Here is an 18,506-nt window from a genome sequence, read left to right as displayed (position 1 = left end):
AAACTGAAGTAAGAAGCTATATTTACTTCAAGTTGAGTTGGAATTCATCAAGGAACTGGGCTTTCTGACTGGATGATAGCTTTTGACTAAACATTTTTTGAGAACTAAAGCAAACAACTAAAAGTATATACTGGATTTCTAAGCCTTCATCCATTTTTATAAACATTAGGGGAAAATGAGTTCATGAACTGTAATGAAAACATGGAGCTGTTGCTTTAGATAAATTTAAACTATATAGGATATAAATGTCTATTGATATATTAGCTACTCGGCACGTTCTTAATATCTGAATTCCTTGTGCATCTATGTAGATAACAATGAGATAATCTGAAGTCAGCTCCACTTTAATAATTGAAGTGTAGTCAAATTAGTCTAATAAATGTGCCTATTACATCTAAAATATGAATTTGCTGTATTTTGTGCATTATTGTAGTTTTCCCTCTTTGATGTACTCTACATTTAAAGTGAAATATATTCTTTAATTTTTATATAAAATGAAGGATTAGTTAAACATCTAATTCATTGATTTAGCCAATATTTTTTGAGCCTTTCTTTGTACAAGGCATTAGAGAACAGACAGATAAAATCCCTGCATTCATAAGACATATAGTCTAGTAGAGGAGGCAGGAAATAAACAAACACATGAACAAAATATATTTTAGAATACTTTGAGGGAGTTCCCGTTGTGGCTCAGCAGGTTATGAACCCGATTAGTAATCATGAGGATGCTGATTTGATCCCTGGCCTCAGTTGGTGGGTTAAGGATCCAGCGTTGCTGTGGCTGTGGTGAGGGCCTGCAGCTGCAGCTCCCATTTGAGCCCTATCCTGGGGATATCCATATGCTGCCGGTGTGGCCCTAGGAAAAAAAAAAAAAAAAGAACATATTGATAGGAGAAAAGTGTCTTCTCTCCATCTTTCTAGATAGCTAACTAGTTAGCTAGAAGATAGATGATAGAGAACTACAGAAAGGTTGATTTTAAGAAATTGGCTCAAGTGATTGTAGAAGCTAGCAAGTCTGAAATCAGCAGTGCAAGCCAGCAGACTGGAGACTTAGGGAAGAGATGCTATTACAGGTCAAATCTGAAGGCAGTCTGGCGGCAGAATTCCTTCTTCAGAGACCTCAATTCTTTTCTCTTAAGTCCTCCAACTGATTCAGTTAGGCCAACCCACATTTTAAGGGATAATCTGCTTTACTCAAAGTCTGCTGATTCCAATGTACTCTCATCTAAAAATACCTTCACAGCAACATCCAACATCCAACATCAAGTTAACTTTATGGGTCAACTAATTGGGCCACGGTGCACAGAATTTTGGGCAAACACCAGTTTCACTTAGTTGACACATAAAGTTAAGTTGAAAAAACTTTTATTTTTCTACCTGGAAGACAGGTAGAACAATTATCACTAATGGAGACAATTTCACAGAAGCATATGGGAGGAAGGGGTTAAAGGTCTCACAATTATTTCAGACTTAAGGACAATATTATGATTTAAATATTATAACTTAAATCTTGGCCAGAATTAAAGCCAATATTGTGATTCCATTCTTAGGCTTTGATAAGAGTGTTTGATGTGTATTCTTTTATATTTAATAGGGACTTCCAGTCATAGAAGGTTTTTTTGTGGGGACACTTTAGAGATATTTTTAAATGTCTAAAAATGGATTTTAAAACATTCATCAGCTAAACATTTACTATAGAAAAAGTAATACAATTTTAATAATGATTATTATATTAATTTTATTAATACTTAATGATTCTGATTAAGGATTTTTTACTCTATTGCAGAAAAATTTGTTTGCTTTATGAGATTATAAAATATCTCTTTGCAATTTGAGAAGTAGCTAATGAATATCTAATGTGATATTTTTAAGCCTTTGAAAATAATATTATTCAATAATTAAAAGTTGATTTTATAAATTAATTATCTTCCTTAAAATTTCACAAATATAACCCACATAACCTAGTTTATACTTCAGGTATATTCAATGGGAATGAAAGTTGTATAAATAGGAAATAAAGCTTAAAAAATATGTTGAATTTATTGATTTCTAGAAAAAAAATCTAAGTTATATCATGCTGGTATTATGTAAGCTTTATGTTTTGTTCTTAAATTTACTAGTGCTTTTAGAGTTGAGAAGGCACAGCAAAAAAAATTCTAGTATTTACTTCTCTGCACTCCTTCATAGTGGTGTTTGGAAAAGTTTGTTGTTGTTTTAGGCCAAGTTATCTATATTTCTTTCCAAAGAATGAAATTCTATTAGTTAAAAATTTAAGGGCGTTCCCACTGTGGCTCAGCAGGTTACAAACCTTACTAGTATCTGTGAGGATTTGATCCCTGGCCTCTCTCATTAGGTTAAGGATCTGGTGTTTCCATGAGCTATGTTGTAGGTCACAGACACGGCTCAGATCCCACATTGCTTCAATTTGACCCCTATCCTGGGAACTTCCATATGCCTAAAAAGCAAATTAAAAAAAATAAATAAATAAAATAAAATAAAATAAAATAAAATAAAATAATAAAATAAAATACATGAGCAAACAGTCACATACAGAAATTAAACAACCTCTTCCTGTTAATAGGAATAATTGTTTACAAGTATTTATAAATACTTCAAACAAATTTGCCCCAATATAAGGTAACTTCAAATTTAAGGAAACCTCTAATTTGTCCAATGACATAATGCAAAAAAAAAAAAAATGTTTTGGGAGTTCCCTCTGTGATATAGGGGGTTAAGGATCTGGCATTGCTGCAGCTGTGACAGCTGTGGCCTAGGTCACAGTTGTGGCTCAGATTCATTCCCTGGCTGGAGAGCTTCCATATGCCAAGGGTGCAGCAGAAAAAGATAAAAAAACATTTTTAGAGACAACAGACTTTTAAGGATGTTCATGGAATAATTAAATATATATTTAGACCATTTAATTTATCAATGTGGTTATATGTACCTATATAAACTAATATAAAAACAGATTAGAAATATTGCTTTTTTTGTACTGCTATATTTAATGAAATAATCTTGCTTAGCAACAATTTTTTGAAAGTGTTAAGATCCTATAAATGTGAATTTTGTCTCAAGCAATAACTATGAATTTTTATAACATTAGAACAATTTTTGTTGCTCATTCATCCTCCAGGAGTATAATAATGGTTTCCACCATGTAACAACTTATTGCACCACTTTTTAAGGAGATCTTTGAGAGTCATGTTTACAGTGACATCTACAATTGTGAGGTCAAATCCTCAGGCGCAAAACCAAAATCTATATGAAATGACTTTACCTCATCTTTTAGTGATTCTATAACTTATCCTCTATAGATTATCTAAGACAAGAATTGATTCAGAGTATTTCAAGCAAATGCATCTTTCTTATAGAAAATAGAGAGAAATTTATAATATGAAATTTGCAAAGACTTTGTTTCCAGAAAGCCCCTCTTTTCTGAGAGGTAATCATGGTAAGAAAAACTCATTATGTTATATCTGGGATATTTAGCAGTATTCCTGTACTTTTAGATTGCTACAAAATACCAAATACATCTGATCATGTGAATTGTTGAAGTATACATTTCCTTTATTTCATTTTTTTTCTTTCCCAATTTCTTAAACAGGCTAAAGTTATGTTGAAAAAAGCCAATCTCTGTATGTCTGTGTGTGAATGTGTGTGTGTGCTGTATGTGTGTGCTATATTTGTGCATATGTAGTAAAGCAGGTTTCTATTTCTGATATTAGATTTTTTTCTAATTCTATTATGGTTCTAATCATCATGTGCAACAGAATAACAAATTCTTGAATAAAAAAACCTCTCATGAATGGGAACCTAACATGTCTGTTCCTTCACAAACCCTTGGTTCAATTCCTTGTGATGTCATAGTGGAAGGGATCATTGACAGTGATGCTCATCAAATGCAAGGATTTAAAAATAAAAGCATGTTTTGAAGTTTCCATATCACAATTTTCCCCACACTGTCTTTTTGTCTGCATTTACCTTCCTAGCCCTCTTCAAGCCTAGGGCTTATCTTGAGCAAACAAACATGCTAAATTGTGCCAGAGCCTCTGTGCAGAAGCTAAGCGTGGGTTAGCATGACTAGAGTAACCCATACGTGTTATGTAAGTGACAACTGCTCGGGAGCACAATAGAGAAAAAGAAAAGGTTGTCTGTGTCACTGATTGCACCAGCTTCTACAGGTGACTGCCACTGTTAAAATCTCCATCCATAGCTCTGTTCTTATTTCTGTCTCAGATTATGCTGCCAGTTGTTCTCGAGAGCTTTCCAAACAGAATCTTTCAGGCATATGCAGTATCACGGTGTTTTAATTACATCTCAAATGATCATAAAATGCAGCTGAGGTTGAGAAGCTCTGAGTTTAGCAAGTCAGTTCTCACCAGAGTTGTGTATCCCTGAGCTTTAATTTCTGTACTGACATAGAATAATGAGAGGGAAGAAAGAGAGGGTGGGAGAAAGGAGGAAAGAAGGGAAGGAGGGAGGAAAATAAAAAGAAGAAGAAAGGGACAAAGCTAGCCTGAACAAAAAAATAACAATTCTCACTGATATTGCTGCCACCTCTCTTGAGTCCCAAAAGTCATTCTGAGTAGACTTTCATGCTACCTAGAGACACAAGTCTCCAAGGGTTCTAGCTGTGAGGTTGAGCAAGATCATAGGATAGTAGCCCTTTGAGTCAGTTAGAATTGGAAAAGCCTTCCTTGTTTACTTGGAATCATTAGCTAAAGAAAATCATACTGTGAGTGAGGGGGCAGCTGATAATAAGAATTAAACTGAACTTCTAAGGAGTTTCTCTCAAGGAGGTTAATCGTGAATATTCAGGAATTTCTTCACAAGGGAGATAGGTATTTGTAGGAATTGGCTAAGTGAACCTAATGCTGTAACAGTTCTTATTTTGGTAAAATAAAGAGGGCAGTGAGTTCAGCTTTTGCTACCTTGAACTCTGATGCAATCAATAGCTTTCCCCATTTACCACTGGAGATATTGAGGGTCAGATACTCCAGGAGATTCGCTCACAGACATTCAGCTAGTGACTAGTAATGAAGGGATCTGAATAGGTGTGACCTATGTTAGTTTTAGCTAGAATGCTCCTGAGAACAAAAGTGTCTAGGTAACAGATCACTTTAACTATAACCTAAGTGGCCTTTGTCATTGATTTTGCCAGCTGCCTCTTAGTTTTAAAGAGTAGCAGTTACTTTCAAATTGTTGAAGATGTACATATGGTAAGACAGAGGAATATATTACAGTCAGCACTGCCCAATGGAATTTTCCATGATGACAGGGTTCTATATCTGTATAGAACAATTCTGTAACCAGCCGTCATGTGTGGATACTTTCATTTGCAAATAATTAAAAGTTTGGTCTCTCAGTCATTCTAGCCATATTTCAAGTACTCAAAAGTCATTTATGGTTACTATTCTGGAAAGCACAGTTCTAGATGATGATTCACTCTTTAGATGCCAAAATAGACCTCGTTCAGTTCCAGTCTTGGCTATAGAATATGCATTTTCCAAATGAGAAAACCCCAAGTCATCATAAAAATGTATCAGATATTCAATATATGGGATCTTGCTGTTTAAATTGCACAGATTTAATGGAAACATTGTAGCATTAGGAGACAGAGAGTCAAACTGACTTCTAATTCTGCTTCTGACACCAACTGGCAGAGAAATAAAAGGGGCTCATGGATAACCCACCAAATCATCTAGATGTTCTGGTTTTTGGATCGGAATTGCATTTTTAAGAATTTCTGCATTACTTTGGGTGCTCCTGAAAACCAGAAATCATTAACCTATGAAATAGATCTTCAATTCCAATTGTATTTTATTTCTGCACAGTTTCTGTATCAAGACTTTTACTCTAATGCTTAAGAACCTACAAATCTAAATAAAAAATAAAAATCAAGAGGAAAATTTACAGGTTCTCATGGGTCAGAAGAACCTAGAGTAGATGTAGCTAAGACAATGTTCACTTGTTATGCCCCTCTTCTTTTTATACTAATTTTTATCACATCTGGTATGAATAATGGGTAAGCTTTTGGAATAGAGAAGGTACAGGGAGACAGAGAGTAGGAGTGTTGAATTCATTGAAATGTATGAATGTGGTATTTGGCAATAAAAATTTAAAAAAATCAATTAGATCATTGTGTCTATTTCCCTGCAGGTGTGGGAAAAAACAATTGAAGTAGTACAATCTGATCATTTAATGCTCAGGAAAGAACACTTCAATTCCTTCCTGTTACTGACAGAAAATAGTTTGGACAAACATCTCCGGAGTGCATAGGATATGCATTTAACAGACATATCTCTGTGAGCGTGTATTTACTTATTTGCTTTTTTCTATAAAAATGTAAAATACATAACTTATTTGTGATACTTCTTTTTTTAGTAGTTTTACTTTTTTGAATTATGCTTCAATGATTCTCAAAAATCTCTTGAAGGAAATTTTATTCCTGAAGCAATGAAAATAAAATTTTATTAAGGGTATAGTCAAAAACACTGGTGTTAATTACCCAATTATTCTGCTGATAATTTTACATTAATACTGGGGACAATAGGAGAGGAAGAACATGAATAAGATGTCCTAGAATAAGCAGTGATAAAGAGAAGAAAAATGAGATGAACCTGAAATGAAAGTACAAGTTCTCCTGGCTCCACGCCAACCAGTACCACCCAACAGTGTCTGTCCCCACAGCTGGTTTCAATCAATGTGGCAACCTTTGAAATAATAAAGATTAATTCAGTAAAGTAGGTGCTAAAGTTGCCAGTATTACCCTTCTTTTTAATTTCCTAAAAAAAAATCATGTATAAATTACAATAAAGATATGAAATCTGTGATGAAAACTTACAGTTGCACAATACTATACCTTTTTAAGTAACTTCCACATGCTTAACTTTTCTCATTGGATTCATAGCAGCCCTGTATGATAGACATTCTCATTTTGTACACGAGAAACTGAGTTTTGCAGATTTGAATAACCCGAGTAGTAAGTGACAAAATGATAGACTTGAGTTTTCTTAAGACAAGCCTAATTCACTGTATGCCCTATCATTCTGATAAGGACTTCATTTTACTGCTTTTTGGATTTTTTTTTTTTCTTGTGGAAATTATTGCTTCTTTTGGGTCTTACTCCAAAGTCACCATCGTGATGATAGATCTCCTGAACACATGTTGTCTCATGTTTTTACCACATCATACAAATAATTTCATATGTTTTAGCAGATTTGCTAGCAAATATATCTGTATTAAATGAGTATGAATCAGGTTCCCATTAGGACATAAATGATAACACTTAAGTTAATGAAGTATGAACACACTATTTACAGGCATAAATAAGGAAACTCATCAAGATGATGCAGCACCCAGGAGCTAGCAGCAGCAGGAAACCATCATACCCTTGAGCCTGAAAGGGTCACAGAGGGAATTAAAGCTAAGGTTTGGGGAGAAGGCTTCTGGTTAGAAGCTGAAACTGGTTAGGAAGGAGGAATGTGAGGAAATATGTAAATTGACTTCTCTTTCCTTCTACCTTTTTATCTCTTATCAGTGCCTTCCATGGGCTGAGCCCAAATGGAAACCATAGGTTAGTGAATCCTACGTAGTTTAGTCTCCCATGGCAAAGAGCAGAGAAGATAGTAGGTCTGGAATGATAAGCAGAAAGTAACTAGCACAATTTACTAAGAATAACTAGGTATTTCTTCCTGTCCAATTTTCAGTAAAGATAATTTCCATCAAAAACCTTGTGTTATTTTATGTTTACAACTACCTTCAATTGAATTGCTTCTTTTGGGAGAAATAAGTTGCAACAACACAACTACTTTCCAAAATGCATTACTTTTTTTGCAATGTTCCTCATTTTATATATACAGTAAACTGTGTGCTATTAGATTTCTTAAAGAAATGACTTGATTCATTTAGTCGGCTAATGATGAAGCCATTGCTGTAAATTCTTACTAAGCATAACCAGAATTTTCGGTTGTACGTTGTATGATTATTACCTTTATCTCTTTATGCTAGTTTGGAGTCCAGCAACTTTAGAAAAAACACAAAGAAATCATATTTGCTATAAATTGTATTCATTACATGGTTTCTATAACAGGGTCGAGATTTGGAACTTTGACATTCAAAGCCACAAATATGTGTCTGAATGATTTCAGCAAATTTTCGTGTTTGAACATTTTGGAATTTAGCTTAATTTCCGCACTTGATATTATATTTTAGAGAAATTAGAATTCACTTACATTAATACTACATTTTAAAATACTTTTTGTAGGAGTTCCCATCATGGTGCAGCAGAAATGAATCTAACTAGAAACCATGAGGCTGTGGGTTTGATCTCTGGCCTTGTTCAGTGGGTTGGGGATCTGCATTGCTGTGAGCTGTGGTGTAAGTCTCACATGCTGCTTGGATCCTGCATTGCTGTGGCTGTGGCATAGGCTGGCAGCTTTAGCTCTGAAGAGACCCCTAGCCTGGGAACCTCCATATGCCACATGTATGACCCTAAAAAGGAAAAAAAAAAAAGTAAAAATAAAATAAAATCCTTTTTGTAATTTTTAAAAATAAAAGCAAAATTACAGCAAATAAATCATGTACCTCTGTGAAAATAACCAAATTCCTAAATTAAGTCCTCTTAGTTATTACACATTGCTATTCACTAATGTTTTATTTTTAGCAAAATCCCATAAAGAGAAAATTTATTTATTTTATAATACTGAAATATTTTATTCAACTTTCTGATGATTAACTTATATTTATTTAATCTTTCATTCAGTAAATATTTGCTGACCATCCAGTGTGTGATAGGCACCGTACTATGTTGTTTGCAGTTATTGCAGCTCACTGATTTTTGAGGAGCCCATTCCATGGTGAATGACAGCTTGTCCTGATTAAAATTAGATCTCCCTTATCTTGTAATCATATATGTTTCTGGGCACATATTTTATACATATGTTTGTGTGTTGGTAAGACATACAGAGTAAGTGCATAGCAATTTGAAATAATGATTTCAAACCATCTGGGGAATACTACCTTTTATGGTCATGACAAAGAAGTGGAATGATGGCTAAAGTCAGACTGAGTGGATAGTCAACACCATTGTGCCATTTATTTCCATCTCCCAGAACCAGCAAACAATACAAGCAATGACCAACCAGGTTCTTGGGAATTATCTTGTCATCTTTTGTGATATTTCAGATCCTCAATTTGGGGAATTAACAGTTTTTAAAGAAAGCAGCCTTCACTAGGTAAACTTTTTAAATATATAAATATCTAAGCTTATTTGATTTTTAAAAGCTTTCTAAGTCACAATTTCTATTCAATTCTGTGAATATTTGTGAAATATCACCATGTCCCAGGATTTATGCTGGGCATTGGGATTACTAAAATAAATAAAATATGAAGCTTGCCCTCAAGTAGCAAGTTGTCATAGATCATCTATACATTGGAATGATGGAGGATATAGAAGAAAATATTGGGGCAAGCATTTTACAGGTAGATAAATATGTCTGCTTGAATAATAAGCCTCATTGTAGAGGATGCAACATGGCCATATAGATAAATATATCCTACATAAACCCAGGAAAAAAATAAGCTGACTTGAAAATATACATGACTGAAAACATACATTTTTGATAAAATTGTTTTTTAAAGAACAGTTATACATAAACTATTAAGTCCTATTTGTCTAATATAAGAAGTAACAGTATGCTGTTCAGAGACCTGATTTTCTTGTGACATACTCATATGCCTTTTAGACAGGATCAGCACAGAGACCTTGGAGAATTTAAGATATTAAAACATTTTTAAACTATGTTTCAAAATAGCACTAGCATTATAGCTCCTTAATAAGTATGAGAAAATCTTAACAGTATCAAAAAAATACTGTCCATAATGTATGTTTAATTCTATTTACAATTACGTACTTTTGATTTATACCAATATAATTTTTATTTGAGATAAAACATAGTGCTTAAAATCGTACTGTTTAGTTTTTCAGAGTGTTTTCCCATTTTGCTTTTTTTTTAATATTTTATATCAGATTTTGAGACAGTCACACTCCCACTTTTGCACTGTAGTGAATTTACATTGTAGAAATGGGACCTATTTTTCTTTTTGAGTTTGAGGCTGATGAAAACTTAGCCCTGGAATACTGACACACTTGTTATTCTTCTCAAAAACTTAGAGCCCACTGCATTTCTCACTTCTAGTTTTAAATTCCCAGGAGAGAGAAATGGATTAGTTCAGCTTATACTATGTGTCTCTACTGTGCTTTAAAGTATAAGTAGGGTGTGTGGCCACTGATCCTGGCAGTCACTATAATTTACATCTACATTCAATGAAGGTCCCACTCAATAGGCACAATATATAGAACCCATGCATAATATTCTGTCTTGATAGAATGTTTTTATGAAAATAATCATAGTATGAAGTACAAAATAAAAAACCTCTTTTAACTGTTATTGCTTGGATACCTCTAATAAGCATAGCCTTTTTTTAATCCCAAGGAGATTTTTTAAATAAGTGGCTTGGAAATATTAAGTCTAAATACCAAAAAAGTAGATATTAAAATACACAAGTCATTCATTAATGGTAATTAAAATACTACTATATTATGAATCTATTGTGCTTAAAAAGTTAATGAATATAATCTTTTCAACTATTCACTTGATTTTTTTTTCAATTATTGAACTATTTCCTATATTTATAAATACTGTTTCTCCTTCACTGCACCTCTTCAGGTAACATGTCTCCACCATTCAAACAAAATAGTACAATTTACAAATACTTTTTCCTAAATAAATATTTTTAATGTATTGTTTTATATTTTGTGAGCCTGAAGAGTTATAAATTAGTATGTTTTCTACTTTTCTTAATTTTTTATTTCTTTTGTCTCAGCAGGCTCTTGTGAGTGATCTTTGGAAACAGCAGTAAATGAGCATTTTGCAGCACTGTGAAATGTAGGAGGCAGTGTTATTTTAGTACTAAAGGGTGGGTGTTTGTAAGAATTAGTTTTTCTGGTTTTGTAACTATTTATATTGAGATTAGTAGGTGGACTCAAGTACAAATGGAAAAGGGAAGGGGAAATGCTGAGTGACTAGTCTGCATGTTCTGCAGTGTTCACTTTTTACATTTTAGAAAGAATGGTAGTAGTTTAGAAAGAATGATAGTAGTACGAATACAGATGTAACATACTGTGTTGGACATTCAAAACCCCTTCAAATATGTACAACCCACCTGTCTTTTAATGATGAAAATTTGTGTGGCATGAAATTGAATGGGGCATTTCCTAAACTGTGAAATATGATAAAAGATATCTTATGGGGCTGAAGAGTAACTGTGTTCTCCTATGGAGATGATAATGGCTTATTAGTCACTTCTTACATAACTTAAAATCCATCCCCACGAATTTTTGTGAACATTATAGATGGGTTTGTTGGTTGAATTTTACAGGCTTGGTGGTCAAGGCATCTGCATTTGAATCCCAGTTTCATTATGGATTTGAATGTGATCTTGAATCAACCTTGCTTGACCAATTATATAAACCAATCTCAGTTCCATCTTGTAGACTTCTTGAGGTATATCGGTTGTGAAGGGTCACCTGCTGCTACGTCCAGGTATACAGAGTGAAGCTCTTCTTAGAGTTTTATGTTTTTTGAAAGGTTAGAAAATTGGTACTGCAACAACAAACAAAATGAAAAAGCAAAACAAAAGCCTGCTGTTGAAGTCTTAAGCGATTTCTATCTAATAGGAAGTTGAGATCTTAAATACTACCTTTAGACTGAAAGTGGCTATGAATGGATAAATACCTGAAATAAGCCTTTTAGTTAATAGAACTTAAAGCAGAGATCCTGTCTTATTCACTCACTATTGATTTTTAGCCATGGCCATGGCATGTGGAAGTTCCCAGGACAAGTGATTGAACCAGTGCCACAGCAGTGACAACACAGGATCCATAACCCACTAGGCAACCAGGGAACTCCTAGAGACCCTGTATTTAAATGGTGGTGTATAGCTTCACCATTTCCTACATGATATAACCATGTCGAAGATGAAATGCAATCAAGATTTCTAATTTGGAAGCTGAGTTCCCATCCTAAAGGTTTTGGGGAAAAAGAACACGTTGGGATGAGGGAATTTAGGAGAAAAAATAGAATTCTCTCCCTGCCCTTCCTTTTTCACTTCCTTTTATTTTTTTAATTGAAGTATAGTTGATTTATAATATTATATTAGTTGCAGGTGTACAATAGAGTCTCAATATTTTTATAGATTGTACTCCATTTAACACTGCTATAAAATATTGGCTATATTCCCTGTAGTGTACACTGTATTCTTGTAGCTTATTTATTTTGCACATAGTAATTTTTGCCTCTGCCTCACTTCTTTTTATGTTGAGTGTGAGGTTTTCATAAAGAGATGTTGAGGCTTTCCCACCTGCAGAGTTGCCACTGAGTCCATGTGACAGACAAAGAGGGACATAAAGCAAAGGTGAAAACCAGTCCTGTGCCCCAACACTGGAAGCTACTTGAACTGATTTTTTTTTTTTGTCCCCTTCTATATATTGACTGGATATCTAGCAAATCAAAAGGCACATTTATATTTTTTAATACCTCCTCACTAGATACTGTCTTACTAATTCTAGTAGTATTTTGAACTTTTGTGGTTTCTCATTATACTCACATGTGCTTCTGCCTTTCAATAGTTATAGCTCTACTTCTGTTTCCTGTCTTAGTACATCAGCTTCAGTATCTATCCTTTTAAAATTAGAGAAATAAAAGAAAAAAAAATTCAGGGCTTGAACTGCTGCAGAAAGGGAGATGTTGAGTATAGAGAGGTGAAAGGAAGATACAAATGATTTTAGCAGCTAAGGTGTGATATGATGATGACCTGGAGCAAAAGAGAGCTAAGGAAATAGAAATAAATAATATACTTGAGTATTCAAGCAAGGAATTGACTAGGTTTGGTCAACCAAAAATTAATTTTAGTCTTCAAATCAGGAACAAAGGAGTCTAATTTTGAGTAGCCACACAATTGATTATATTATTAATCTACCGCCATTTATTTATGTCAGTAAAGGTGTGACAAAGGAAATTAATTTTAATTCTCAGTTTCTAAGGGATCCTAAGATTATAGATTCAAAGTAAATTAGTAGACATTCATTTACTGTATCTTAACAGTTTGACACCTCATGCGCCTTAAGAGTAATTAAGATTCAGTCATTCATTCAAAACTGCTTATTGAGCTGCTTTTTGTCAGGAGTTGTTCTAGGTTTTTTGGATATAGCAAAGGACAAAACAGACAAAACCCTGCCCTTGTGGAACTTATATTCAAGTAGAAGGAACCTGACCATAAGTAAAATAAATAAGTACATAGTTTTTCCAAGGGTGATGATTCTGTGAACAAAAAAAATAAGAAAAGGGGGAGAGGGAATACTATTTTAAATAAGGTTTGAGGGAGAGCCTCATTAAAGGAGTGACACTGAAGCAAACACATGCAAATGAATAAAGGGCTAGACATGTACCAATCTGTGTGGACAGTGGTTAGGCAAAAGAGAAACTTGGAACAGACACTCTCAGAGTATTTGAAGAAGAGTTCAGCTAGTGTGTGTGGATCAGAGTGAATGGGGATAAGAGAAGAAATGAGGGCAGAAATATAAGGATGTAAGATATATGAGCACATGGGACCTTGTCTGCCATGGAAGGATTCTGGATTTTCTCTGATAAAAATTGGAAAGCATTAGAGGATGTGGAGCAAGGCTGTGAGATAATCTTATGAACGTTTTAACAGTATCACTCTGGCTATTATGTGGAAGAGAGACCGTGGTGATGGTGGAGGTGAGAGGTGGGATCAGAAGCAGAAATATCAGTTAGGATGCTTTTGCAAATAAACCAGGCAAAAGATGAAGCTGCTTTGGCCAAAGAGACCATAATGAATGTGATAAGAATAAGTAGAATTCTCTAAATATTTTGAAAGTATTTTGACTACCTGATGACAAGAATGTAGGGTAGAAGAATAAAAGAGGAATCATGTATGACTTCAAGACTTTTGATTTGAATACCTGAAATAATGAACTTGAAAAGGAGATGGGCAAGATTCTGGGGGCCAGGGCTGCTGACTACTTGGAGGAAGGTTCAGATTTGACCTTGTTACATTTGAGCTTAACATACATACCAGAAGGATTATATAATAAGCATTGGGTATGAGTCTTGAACCCAGGGACTGATTCAAGTTGAAGATCCTAAACATAAAGTGGGCATGTGTCATCAGATCAAATGGTTTACTAAGAGAGTCTAGAGAAAAGTTGTCCAAGAAATGAACCCTGAAATCCACCACTAACAACAGGTTAAGGAGGTGAGACGGAAACAGCATTTGAATCATGAATTTAAACACTCTTTTTTTTTTTTTAATTTGCCTAACAACTTTCCATATATTGTAGCATTTGACCTGTGGAATAATTCTGAAAAGCTTATAGTAATATAACTGAAATTGATTAATATTTTCTTTGCAATTTAACGGTTGCAGACATTCCAACTTTTACTTGTTTTCTTTGATGCTTATGTACATTATCATACATGTCCAGAAAATAAATTGATCCTATTGAGGTTCTCTGCACACTGTATGTTTCTTCACACTGATATGTGTTTCAGGCGAGGTTCTCAATCCTGTGTTCCTTTACCTGTCTTATTTACCCTCAAAATCCTGTAGAGCCATGCAAGGAAATTTTGTTCTCTCTCTCAGAAATGAAGGTCAGGGAGAGAAGGTTCAAATATCAGTGATCCTGCCAGGGAAGTGGCATGTACCAGAAGGGCAGTGGCAGGATATCAATCCCATAACTGCCTTGGAGATCCACCTAAGCTTCTAAGGACACCTCCAGCTTATTATAGGATGGAGCCATTGACTTCCTACTCCTCTGTTACCTTAAGTTCCCTCCTATTGGTTAAGAAAACAAAGTGAGAACAAGAACAACCATCAGCAAAACAAAATTTTCCCTATATCCTAATCTTCCCTAGCCTAATGCAGATTTTCTATGGGAAGTGAAAGGAGGGGAGCTGTTTTTGTTGCATGCAGAGGGAGTTAGGGTGTGCTTCCTGCAACTTCAGAGCAAGGTTCTAGGTGGGGAGGTGCAGTAGTGACCACAGCAAACAAACTAACCTCATTCGTAGAGCCCAGTCAGTACTTCTCAAATCATCTGTGGTGAGAGCCATTTGTTTTCAAGCAGTAGTCATACTTTTGTAAAGTACAATTAAAAGTGGAAAATGAAATAGTAAAACACACAAAATGAAAGTCCTGACTTTTTATTATTACATTTTATAAACATAGCATATGAAAACAGAATTACAACATTGTATGATTTCATTGAGTATTGGTATATAGGGACTAGTACAGAGAATTATTATGGTACTTGTAATTTTTTGTTACTCTGTAATCACAAAACAAAGTTATGAAATAAAGAGTAATTGTTCATATTAAGAACTTCTTTGGGAGTTTCCGTCGTGGCGCAGTGGTTAACGAATCCGACTAGGAACCATGAGGTTGCGGGTTCGGTCCCTGCCCTTGCTCAGTGGGTTAACGATCCGGTGTTGCCGTGAGCTGTGGTGTAGGTTGCAGACGCGGCTCAGATCCCGCGTTGCTGTGGCTCTGGCGTAGGCCGGTGGCCACAGCTCCGATTCAACCCCTAGCCTGGGAACCTCCATATGCCGAGGGAGCGGCCCAAGAAATAGCAACAACAACAACAACAAAAGACAAAAAGACAAAAGACAAAAGACAAAAAAAAAAAAAGAACTTCTTTGCACACTTTGAATGAACATCATGTATAGCAGTTTAAATTTTTTAATGTGGCATGTGCTTCCTTCTTATTAATTATCTAATCTCCTTGGATTGACTGTACCATTTTTTTTTTTCAGAGAATAATGTCTAATTTAAACTACCTCCATGTTTTATTTTAATATAATGGTAGAGAGGAGTTCCTGCTGTGGTGCAGTGGATTAAGAATCTGAGCTGGTGTAGGTCACAGCTGTGCCTTGGATTCAATCCCTGGCCTGGGAACTTTCATTTTCCATGGATGTGGCCATAAAAAAGCAATAATAATAATAATAGAGTAGAGAAATGAATCTTATACAAGTATGTTGGCAGGAATAGAAGAAGAGATTTTGAAGCAATTTCAGCAGACTTAATATAGTCATTTTAAACTTTTATTCAAAATAAGGCAAGCAGTGCTGTATTTTCAAAATTCAACTTCGGTTCTTTATTCAGTGTCAGTATTTCTCTTGTAAAGTTAAATGCATTTTTGATAAAATATACTGCTTCAGGATCTATGAATTTCTATATATGGAACTTTTTGATGGAATATATAATTCAAAATGTCCTACTGGTCTTGTAAGATAGTCTGCGATAACTTTTTTGCAAATGAGCAGTATCAAGATTATCACATTTCATTGATAATTGTACTTAACTTATGGATTATGTCATAAATAATTGTAGAAAATCTGTTCTTCTAACTTTTGCTTTGCCCTTTGATCTTACCTGCCATTGCAAAATATGTTGCATTTCTTCCTTGCAAATAATATAGAGATCATCAAAGACATCAAATATATCAGACAAATAAAGAGGGCTAGCTATCTAACTCACATATGTAAACTTATCTTGTGAAATAAGAGCTCTTATGTTGTTCAAACATTCTCAACAAAAGTTTCACATCTATAATTTTTTGCCTTGGTGTGCAGTAGAGTTGTTTATAATCAACTCCTACCTTATCGTATAAAAAGGAGAATAATTTTGCCTTTAATGTATTAGCTTTAATGTAGTTCACACATTTTATTATACTGCTAGGAACCCTGATATTCAGCTGATTTTTCTATTGTGTAGCAAGACTGTTTTTGTTGAGAGATGTACTGCACTAGTTTATGGTTTGCATTAGCTTCTTAATCACACAACTCCACACTGTTTCCCTGCCACTATGGCTCGCTAGTCTACTTCTACAGAATGCTTACGCCACAAATCAAATTCACTGACAGAAATCACACACATGGAAGTCATGACAATGTAAAATTTCTGTAAAAGTTTCTAAGCATTTATTCTCAACTTCTGTAGTTATCTCTTTGCTGGTAAGTAATAAACAGTTTGTAACTGGCACTTTGAGAAGCACTGTTGTATATAAAATGGAGATAACACCTATTTTGCAGAAGTGTGGTTAAGATTACCAATAATCTTGGAAAAATGCCTATCAAATAGTAGGCATTTGATTTAAAAGAACTATTAAACTGTATTATACAATATATTCCAATTTAAGCAAACCTATTGTCGCAGGAAGGAATAAATAAAATGATCTATCTGAACTTAAAAATGTGGACAGTCTTATGGAGAAATGTATTGTCTATCTGTATGTAGGTATCTAGCTATAGATATATAAAGATAAAGATGGATAATTGTTACATGAGTGGCTCCTGTAGGAAAAACTACAGGAGATGATGACAGCATAGATAGAATAATTATGTCAAATTAGAGAGATCAGAAAAAACTCAAGACAAGATGAATTTTGAGATTGGCTTAAAAAGATGGTAGAACAAGTTGCTGCAGTTTAAGGTAGTGTGGAAAACTTTCTGTGCATTTTGTTTTTAAACCCTTCCCTGACACATTTTTTTCTCCACATAGGATGTACTGGAAAAATTGTGAATAGTCTATTTAGCCAAGAGTATTTGAAAAGCATACTCACAGAGTACTCACAATAAAGGTATTGTTCTGTGCATTTTACAGGTAAGGATACTGAAGCAGAGACAAGTTGAGTAGCTTGCTTAAAAGTGAAATGTGGGCAGTGCTGCAGGGGTATAATCCTAGGCAGTGTTACCTCATAGCCATTGCTCCCCAGAAGATTACACTCCCTCTCCTGGGAACAAGTGGGAGCTAAGAATGGAAAGGTTGGAGGGTATCTGTTCAGGGAAAATAATGAGCTGAGGGTTTTTCCAACAAAACTCAAGTTGAGTTCACAGTACACGAGGTGAGCCACGGCAGGAGGTGGAGGGAGAGAAGGATAACTGTCCTCTGCATTGCGAGGGTCAAGGTCACACTACAAGCAGGGTGGTGGGGAACTAGGAATGAAAGCAGGATGGAGTCTTCTTTCATTCCTTGGTTAGGTCTAAAGAGTACAGAAAGGTGAAAATCAATTGTAAGTTTAAATTGTTTGAAGTGCCTAACATCATCTCTGAATGTGAGAGTAAGGCCATCTGAGGAGAGAGCAGCTTCAAATCCCTTGTCACATTTCTGCTCTGGAGTATTTCCTTGCTGAGTGGAGTGGTAGCCTCTCTCTTACGGAGAAAGGTCAAATAATTCAACTGAGAAGCAATAAGGACCCACACTAGGAAGTGGCAAAGGAAAAGGAAAAGCAACTATAAGAAAAACAGAATTTTGAATTTATACTGGCGGTACATGGGCTGAATGTATATTTAGGGGAGTCATGGGGAGAGACAGTAATAATTAATGACAACTTCTCAAACTTCAGTCCATAAAGAGAAATAGGGACT

At 34.8% G+C, this 18,506-nt stretch overlaps 1 protein-coding gene across 4 annotated transcripts in view; it reads left to right on the top strand.

Annotated features, from left to right (window-relative positions):
- Nucleotides 1-18,506, top strand: part of CADM2 (cell adhesion molecule 2) — a 1,076,345-nt gene that overhangs the window by 813,394 nt on the left and 244,445 nt on the right. The gene's annotated exons all lie outside the window — the stretch shown is intronic.

This window comes from Sus scrofa, chromosome 13 (genome assembly GCF_054392235.1).
Source record: "Sus scrofa isolate SSC_HxYL_T2T_F1_AM1 chromosome 13, Sscrofa_HxYL_maternal_Yorkshire_Landrace_v2.0, whole genome shotgun sequence".
NCBI classification, from domain to species: Eukaryota; Metazoa; Chordata; class Mammalia; order Artiodactyla; family Suidae; genus Sus; species Sus scrofa.
The sequence above is the reverse complement of the archived record's forward strand: the minus strand, read 5'-3'. Positions and strand labels throughout refer to the sequence as shown.